Raw genomic sequence first — 9,373 nt, forward strand, 5'->3', positions numbered from 1 at the left:
CTGTCCACCTGACCTCGACACTGGGCCCCCCTGGGTTTTTCCTGGTTCTGATTCCCAGGCAACAGGAGGAGAGAGTGACTGTTTACTGAGCTCTTGCCATTCCAGGCACTGAGCAAAGGACCCACAAACATCACCCCATTTAATCTGAGACCCATATGAGAGTTCCCATTCACAAACAAGCACACTGGAGGTGTGTTTAAACACTGGAAGTTTAATTTGCTCAAGGTCTTTCTGACTCCAACACCCGCCCCCTGCAATTTATCCACGTGGAACTGGAAAACTGGGTTTTCTTAAATTTAAAGAATTATTTAAAAGGGCTTAAAAAAAGGGGGGGGGGCTTTCTCTGAGCCATCACAAGAATCCCAGGTGTTAACAGTTCTGAACCTTGACAGTGATATGTGTTTGTAAAAGTACCCGTCACTCTCTTCCCTGGAGCCCCGAGCTCTCCCTGCTCCCCCAGCCCCGGCCTGCAGCTCTCTTCCCACACTCTGAATTTGGGGAGCTGCCTCTTGGTGTCTGGAAGGGGCATTTTGTCTGCTATGACCCTGAGCCTGAGCTGAGGCATCCCACCCCAGGTCCTGCATTAAGGAGGCTTGTCTGGGAACCGAGGCCGCAGGGCAGTGGCCACCAGCCAGCGGCGGCCAGCCCTAAGCAGACTTGCACTTGTGAGCCCTGACTCGCATACTTACAAAGGTGCTCGATCCCCACGTCTTCCGCTGAAGGCAGCCTAAAGCTAATGGATGTCTGCCAGTCCACTCCACTTCTGGGCATGCAGGAGGATGGACAGCAGTGCAGGACTACCTAGATTCTTCTCTTTCACCAGCAGCGCTCCCTCCTCGACCCAGCTGCAGCCTTGACTTCACCTGTCACAACAAAACAGCTGTTTTAGGTCCTTGGGAAACCAGCCTGGGAGAGCCAGCGAGAGACCCCAGGCCCGAGAGGTTGCCTGAGTCTGCCTAGAGAAGCATGCATGTGCACACGCGTGTGCGAGGGGGCGGGGAGAGTATGCCAGGCAGGTCAGTGGTAAATTCCCGGACCATGTTTTCCTGCTGGCCCGGGAGTGCAGACTGAAGAGCAGGGCACTCAATTCTGCTCCCATGCCCCCGGGGACCCCCTACTTCAGGGGGCTGTAGCTCCAGGCCCAGAGAGCCACAAAAGGCCAGTGGGAGAACATTCTTCCTGAAGAAAGCCCAGTCCATGTACGGGAGTGGGGCCTCTGCGGGCCAGCTTTCCGGGCCCGACAAGGCCTGACAGGACCTGGCAGGCAGTGTAATGAGGTTCCACCCAGAGCCGCCTGAAGCTGATGACACACTGGCCCTGGGGACGTGACTTCAGTGGGCAGCTGCCTCAGTGTCCACTGTAGGCAACATGTGAAAGGAAAAGAGAGAGAGAGGAGTGGCCTTGCTCCCTGAGCGATATTCACATTTGTGTCGAAAAGTACAGATTAAAAGAACCAAGTAAAAACTGGTAGCCCTGGGGCTTCCCTGGTGGCGCAGTGGTTGGGAGTCCGCCTGCCGATGCAGGGGACACGGGTTCGTGCCCCGGTCCGGGAAGATCCCACGTGCCGCGGAGCGGCTGGGCCCGTGGGCCATGGCCGCTGGGCCTGCGCGTCCGGAGCCTGTGCTCCGCAACGGGGGAGGCCACGGCAGTGAGAGGCCCGCGTACCACAAAACAAAACAAAACTGGTAGCCCGACCTCCTAGTGATGGAAATTGTTAATATATTGCAGAATATGCTTCCAGATCGTGTTCTCTGAGTGTGCACGTGAGCACATATGAAAGGGCTTTCATTCTTCTGGAATCTACTTTTCTTATTTAAAAATAAATTCTTCCATGTCACAAAATTTACATCTACATCTAAGTCCCTTGCATGGATATATCATCATTTCCTCAACCAGTAAGTGGGGGAGGTTGGCCCCCATTAGGCATTTCTGCACAAGTTAGAACTGCCCACTCCCAGCTGGTGTGAAAGGCAGAGACCTCAGCCTGGTCCTTTCCTCAGGGAGGGACTGGCTCCCACTCACACCTGTGGGTCTGATTAGCCACCTGACTTGATTATTCAACTGTGAAACTCAACCCAGGCAGACATTTGAAATTCAAGTTTTCCTGGAGCTATGCTAATAGGTTTAGAGACCTGGGCAGGCTGCTGATGAGGGGAGGGTGACAGCAGAGAGGAAGATTTGCGCTCTTTGAAATAACCTTGGGGTCAAGAGGTCATTTGGTCCAAGTGATCCTTTTTGCAGATAAGGAGACTGAAGTCAGAAACAATTTTATAAAAGATTAATAATCTTGTGGAGAAATTGACAAAGGATACAAATTGAAATTTTCCAAAAGACAAAATATAAGTGAGTTGAGAACATATTTTAAAATATTCAATCTTGTTGACAAAGAAATGAAAACAAAACAATAAAAGGTCTTTTTTGTCTATCAAATTTTGGGGGGAAAAAGATAGTGCTGGCTGGGTTCAAGGAACTGGACCCTTTGTACACGTCCATTGGGATTTTCAAAGATGTGATTTCCCCGGAGCGTACCTTGGTGATGTGTCCAAATAGCTTTAAATAGCATTATCCCACTTGATACATTGTTTTTACAGGAATTTATTCTAGGAATTTATCTTAATTAATTAGAGATAGTCAAAAAGATTTATCTTCTAGGATGTTCACTGCAGCATTTTTTATGGTGGTGAAAATTTGGAAAAAGACATAAATGTCCAACAACAGGGGACTGGTGAAATAAATGGAGCCCTAGGCAGCCACTAAGATTCAAATTTTAGAAAAATTACTGACATGAAAAGGCTCATGGTGTAATAAATTTTAAAATTTGCTTATAAAATTCAACACTTTATTCAAGTAGATATTTCTGAGTGCCAGAATTGGAGGTAATTTTTATTTAAAAATTTTATCTCTATGCTCCCATACTTTCAAATTTTCTACAATGGACACATTCTTTAACCTCTTACTTTAAGAAAAGGGCACGGAAGGAAGACTGGATTGTGGAAGGGAGGCTGCAGGGAGTGACGGAAATCAGTATTTGTGAGGTTATGTGCTAACGCTGCTGCGCCCCATTACCAGTAGCTGCGGGGTCAGGGGCTCAGTCAAGGCTGTCCTTCACGCCCGGAGCCCCACCGTGCCCAGCATCCACACAGTGGCTCTGGGTCCTGCACCCAGGAGTTCAGCCTGTCGGCAGACACTGCAGAATAAGACAACGGTGTTCAAGGTCAAGGGCAGCCTGCAGGCCTGTTTGTACCTGGTTCAAGTGATGAATAGACCCTAACTGGATTTTCGTTCATTCGGGTGGTTTCTGGTACCTGGTGCCTCTTCCTTGTTTCCACACCTTCTTGTTCCTGGGACTATCTAGAGTTTCACTTTTCCAACATCCCAATTCCCTGCCCCAGATTCAGACGAGGGAGAACCGGGTGGGAAGTACTTTCCACTTGGTTTCCTCCTCCCCCTGCTGGGTAAGACTCGCCCTCCCTTCCTGACACCAAAGGGCCAGCTCCCAGTTCCCAGGGCCTCCCCACGAGTCTAGGTGGAAAAACCGGGCAGGAGCCCTGAGCCGGGAGCAAGGGCGGAGGATGGGCTCATGGGGCACTGGATGGGGACATGGGGCAAAGGCGGCAGCACAGAGGACCCGGGAGCCCTGCGATGGCGTTACACAGCCCCAGGCCAACCGGGGCCACCTCTCTCCGAGCGGTAGGGCAGGTGGCACCGGTCCGAGGACAGGCGCAGACCAGGCGCGTTTGAGGTAAAGAAGCGGCAGGGGTTGGCGCTTCCACATGACTCCAAGTGGTGCGGACCCCCAGCAGGTGGAGGAAGACCACACCGAGAAGACTTAGAGAAGGAGCATTCAGGGACCAAATTCTTCCTAAATGTAGACCACGTTAAAAACAGGAGGCGAGAAACCCGTCTGCCCTATGAGAAGCATGTTCCTCAAAGGAACTCCTCCCGGTTAGTCCAGCGGGGACAAAACCTGTGCCACCGCCCGCTGGAGCTGCACGCGCTCCCTGCCAGGCGCCGCCAGGCCCTGAAGTTCACAGTGAGGGAACTGTCCCCGCCCTGGCCCCCCTTCCGGATACGGTCACTGACACAAACGCACACCTGGACTACGTGGCGAAGCCTGAGGGGTGCTGTCAGAGAGAAAGGGCAGCGGGAAGGGGAGGAAAGCCGCCTGGGAGGAAGAGGCAGCCTGTCCGCCCCCGAGGGGAGCCACCGCCTCCCCGGCTTTTGCCCACGTCTAGCGGCGTCCACGTGAAGCCACCTGAGGGCTCAGTTGCTAACCAAGTTCCAGCAGAGGGCCCTTGACTGCCCTCTGGAAGGCTGATTCGTCCCCGGATGGGAGCGTCTGCGGGGCCTGCGGGACAGAGGCGCCGGCAGCGCACACAGGGCGGCCGGCACGGGGCTGCCTTCCGCCGGCTCTCTGAAAGTCGCTCTGCGTTTGATTGACAAGTGCTGTATGTCCCAGTGCGCAGGGCTCTGGCCTCTCCTCTGGGCTCTCTCTTTTCCGCATCTTTTACAAACAGGTTCCTGTTTGCTTTGATTTCATACATGAGACTTTATCAGTCCCTGTTCTGCAGTGGGAGGAAGTGCACGAGTCCTAACCCTTGGACGGCACAAGGGCTGAAGGCCAGCGCCACCCGCCCCCTCACTCACCCAGCCCAGCTCCCACGGAGGCCCCCGCCCCCCAAAAGGGCTGCTCCCCTTGGGCGGCGGGGGTGAGAGGCCTTGCGAACGCTGTGATGGGGCCTGGAAATCCCAAGGCCTCCCCAGACTCAGCCAGCTGCAGGCCCCGATGGGACGCTGCTTTGGCCTTTAACTTGAATAGCCAACCCCCCCGGGTGGCCGCTGAGCAGCGGGCCCCCTCCCGGGACGCCCGTGGGAGGGCCTTTCCCCGCCTCCCCCACCCTTGCGGCTGGGATCGCTGCCCTTGCTTCCTCGTCCCTCACAGCCACCACTGACTGCACCCTCGGCACCTCCGTCCCCGTCCTCACCTGCTGGCCTTCTCTTCTCCAGGCAATTCTGGAAACTTCTAATTGCTCCGATGAGTCTTAGAGGCACGTTGAACATCCTGGCTCTCATTTCCTCACTTAGTCTGCGGGCTGGGAAGGCTCGGCTGGAGGCCCAGCTTGCTCCCGAGGGTAACTGCAGGGGCAGGATGATTAGAAGCCGTCAAAGCTGCCAGGGAACGCAAGTGACGGCCGTCGCCGCGCTCTAACGACTGCCTGCTTGCTTCACTTTGTCAAGAACACCCTCATCCGCACGACACTCGACACCTGTCTGTCCCCACGAGTCCTCTGGACCACGTCTTCACCCGCTGTCAGAATTCTACTCTTCAGGATTCTCTGAGTCTTCCCCAAATAACTTGCTTTCTCCCCCTTATTAGGGGGCCCCATTTGTTCTGTCATCCACGCACCCTGCACCCACTTCGAGTCCTGAGCCCCATCCAGGAGCGCCCGAGAGCCCCCATTACCACCCACGCCGCCCTCCCAGTGAAGCACCCGCGCCCACAGAAGCCTCGTTAACCCGAGGAGCTGCCTGACGCGTCGGCAGAGAAAGAATTCCTTCTGGCCACACTTCACCTGGAGCACAGTGTGTCCCTCCCCATCCGCCGAACCGCGAGAGCCCCGTGGGCAGAGAGCCACACGGAGGGGCACACAGCTTTCACGGTCCACTCTGCCACAACGCAGCCCGTCCCCTTGCCAGTGTCCCTCCACTGCCTTGGCACGATTCTGGCAGCAAGGTCTGAGTGGGCACTGGTCCAGGGGCATGGCTGGTGTGTTCTCAGCTGCCACCCTCCTGTGGTCTCTGCCCTTTTGCTGAGCCTGGTTTTCTTTCTGTTGATTCTGTGAGCCACCTGATATCCTTCTAATAAATCGCATCTCTGCTTGAATTAGCCCACGTCGGTTTCTGCCACTGGCAACCAAGGGCCCTGGCTGGGCCCACAGCTCCCTCCCAGGGCTGCTGGAAGCATCGATGGCCTGGTGGGGGAAGCCGGAACGGTGGCAAGAGTACACAAGGGTTAGGTGTCCCATCTCTACCCTCTCCAGTGTTGGGGCAGACTTTCCAGTTCCAGGTTCATTACTGAGGTTTTCCTGCTACTGGTATTATTAACATTTCTGGTGCCTTTGGGTTATTGCAGACTCACGAGTCATGGAATACTGATGAGACTCTGTTTACTGCACAGAGTTGCACCCATCACCTCCCTCCACGTGCAGTGAGTGCTATTCAGAGGGGTCTCCTTGGGAAGGCTTGGAGCTGTTCATTACCTGTGGTCACTCAGACCATCCCTCTCAAAAGAAACCTCGTTGCATCATCAACGCCCTCCACCATGTCCTCCCCTGGTGACACGTCTGCATTTGTGCCCTCCCGTCTCTGAGCAGGGCCTGGCCATAGTGGCTACCACATCCTCGGGCTGGGCCCAGAGATTGGTCCTTCTCGAGAAGACAGATCCTCCTCACTTCCAGGCACTGGAAGGAGGGCTCTTTGTTCTGGGGAAAGCCAGGGAAACCCCAGCTTACCAATGGCCACAGGACACCTTTTAAGAAAGAGGAAATGTTGCTTTTTTTCCTCTGTAACAGTAAACTCAATAAACGAACAATAAGCTCATGAGAAAACATACAGCTATGAACTGGGGTCATCCCACTCTCTTAACTATACTCCTTTTGCAGGATTTCCTTGGAGGACCTTCCTGTTTCCTCTGAGAGCTTACCTTTGATCCCCAGGGACCAGGCCTTGTGTGGAATGACTCTCAGCTCCCGCCCCTGGGACTCAGGTCTGGAGACAGGTGCCAGTGTGGTGCTGGGCGGCCGTGGGCAAACTCAGGATCCGGCGTTCACTGAGGGGAGGATGAGAAAGCGGGGCCCCGGGGGCTCAGGAGAGGCCTGGGCGAGCTGGAGGAAAGCCAGGACCACTTAGGTTTCCTATTACTAAACACCTCTAATGGACCGAGGTCATTTGTGAGGGAGGACCGTTGGGGGGCCACTGTGAGGGAGGAGTGAGGGCTGGTGCCCTGCGCTGGCTGGGGGCTCCAAACACCAAGCCTGGCCCTGGAGTGTGAGCATGTGTGGTGAAGCGAAGGTCAAGAGCCGTGAGGACAGAAAGCCGGGCCGGCTTTCAGGCTCACCACCTAGTGACACAGGAGGCAACCTCGAGCCCGGGGAGGGTTCAGAGGCCCAGCGCCCGCAGTGACTCAGGGCGCTGCGGACTGACTAAGGGGGAGGCACCTGGGGGTGAAACGGATATTTTCATTACCTTTGAATATTTAAAAGTATGGCATATACACACACATTGTACCAACATCAAGTTCCTGGTTTTGATACTGAATATGTTTATCTAAGATGTAACCACTGGGGAAACTGGGGAAGGGTACAGGGGACCTCTCTGTACTGTTTGTGCAACTTCCTGTAAATCTGTAATTACTGAGAAACAGAAAGTCATTTAAAAAGATATGGGATAAAACTTTTCTTAACAAAAACCTGGCCATGTCAGGTCACAGAAGTTAGCTCCCACAAATTCCAAAAGGGAAAAATAAGAGCCGGGACATAATTTTCTACCTGAGGCTGTTGGAGTGGAACCACTAGTTTCCCAGGAACTGGCCAGGGCTGGGCATGGGGGCCGATGGAAAGGCTCTAGGAAACGTTGGTGGAGAGCCCCGAGTTGGCATCCATCCCCAGGGCCAATCTGCAAGGGACACTATGATTAGTAAAACGGGGATATTTCTATAAGGGCCTCTCATGGAGGCGGCGGCAGCAGTTAGAGAAAGGTTGCAGCACCCCGGCCAATACACACAGACACACGTGCAGACACACCCAGGCACCCAGACACACATTACCACACTGCCCAGCCACCTCTATGGCTGTACCCCCTACCCCTCACCCTAGTGTAGGGTGTCAGGACAAGCCCTGAATTTACTGGCAAAAGCCCAATGTCCACGAACGGCCTCCAGAAGCACCCTGAGTGCCGCACTTCGGAGCATAGCAGACTTTTATGGCTGTGTTCTTTCCAACATGGCTTCAACCCTCTCCTTTGTGGATCACGGAGCCTCCAGTGAAACAAAATTCAATTACAGAAAACATAAAGTTTCCTCTTTACTCCTTTGTGTGAGACTGAAATCTTTTAACACAGTTTCTAACAAAATCCACCTCAAATCCAATAAATTATGGAGAAAAATAGTTGAACTTATAAAAAGATTCAGAAACCTACAATAAGGGGGCTTATGTGAACAAGCATTTTCCTGTGAAATTGATCTTCTCCCAGAAAGAAGAAAACTTTATATTCTCAAAGACACTAGGGAGGGGTTTTCCCTGGTGGCGCAGTGGTTGAGAGTCCGCCTGCCGATGCAGGCAGGGGACGTGGGATCGTGCCCCGGTCTGGGAAGATCCCACATGCCGTGGAGCGGCTAGGCCCGTGACCCATGGCCGCTGAGCCTGCACGTCCGGAGCCTGTGCTCCGCAACGAGAGAGGCCACAACAGTGAGAGGCCCGCGTACCGCAAAAAAAAAAAGACACTAGGGAGGAAATTTCATCTATGAAAAGAGAACCATCTGAAATGTTTAAAATACTGTTTCTAGAAGTAAAACATTACTCATTGTTTCTTAGCTCCACAGAAGCAGTGAACAGTGTACTGGATGTTACAGAAAGCCAAACTAATACCTCGAGAAATTCTCTGAGCCCTTAGAAGAAAATATAAAGAGGTGAAAACGACGAATAACAAGGATGATAAAAAGGAAGATCACAGAGTATCTGTTGGGGAGATCGCACAACAGGTTTTCCAGAAGGAAATAACGGAGTAGAGAAGAAGAAATAATAGAAGAAAAATGCTCCGATATAGAAATTTACATAAGCCATAGTCCCCGACAGTAATGCAAGAAAACGAAAGATCACTAGCAAAGAGAAGAACAGGAGGGTAAAAATGAAACCACTTTCAACCGAAAAGAGAGCTCCCCTCGCCCCAGAGCATCCGCGGTGGAGGGAGGAAAAGAAACAATCCTCACCACACAGCCGTCAGGGCTGAAGGAATATTCCCGCGAGAAAATGGATAACTTGAATGTGTCCTACAAAATCAAACAGAAATAAAGGTAAATATTCCAACGAAAAGGTAGGAAAATAACAAAACAACCCAGAGGGAAGAAGGGACGAGAAGCTGAGATTCACAGCGGAGCGAGCAGCCCGGGAAGGAGGGCAGGATGGCGCCCACGCGGTAAGGCAGTGGCGGGGGCTGCAGGTCCCGAGGCCGGAGGAGCAGGAGGCGAGCAGCCCGGGTAAGGGGAGGCCCTCGCGGGCTGGGAGGAGACCCGCGGGGAGAGACGCGAAGGGCGGCCCCATCTCCTGCCGTCGCGGGGCTTCCGGCGCGGAAGTGAACGCTCGCTGGGCCGAGCCGG

General features: G+C 53.5%; 1 long non-coding RNA gene across 1 annotated transcript in view; it reads right to left on the reverse strand.

The window, feature by feature from the left end:
• LOC113607327 (uncharacterized) overlaps nt 1-8,293 on the reverse strand; it is a 43,717-nt gene extending 35,424 nt beyond the window's left edge. The window contains exons 1-3 of the long non-coding RNA XR_003427890.1: nt 6,704-8,293; nt 4,986-5,136; nt 690-863 (exon numbers count right to left, since the gene is read on the reverse strand). This is a non-coding gene — a long non-coding RNA (uncharacterized LOC113607327). The remainder of the gene's footprint in view (nt 1-689; nt 864-4,985; nt 5,137-6,703) is intronic.
• Between the last annotated feature and the right edge of the window lie 1,080 nt (nt 8,294-9,373).

Source organism: Aethalodelphis obliquidens, unplaced genomic scaffold, assembly GCF_003676395.1.
Source record: "Aethalodelphis obliquidens isolate GAN/ISIS:26980383/991018 unplaced genomic scaffold, ASM367639v1 scaffold3, whole genome shotgun sequence".
Lineage (NCBI taxonomy): Eukaryota > Metazoa > Chordata > Mammalia > Artiodactyla > Delphinidae > Aethalodelphis > Aethalodelphis obliquidens.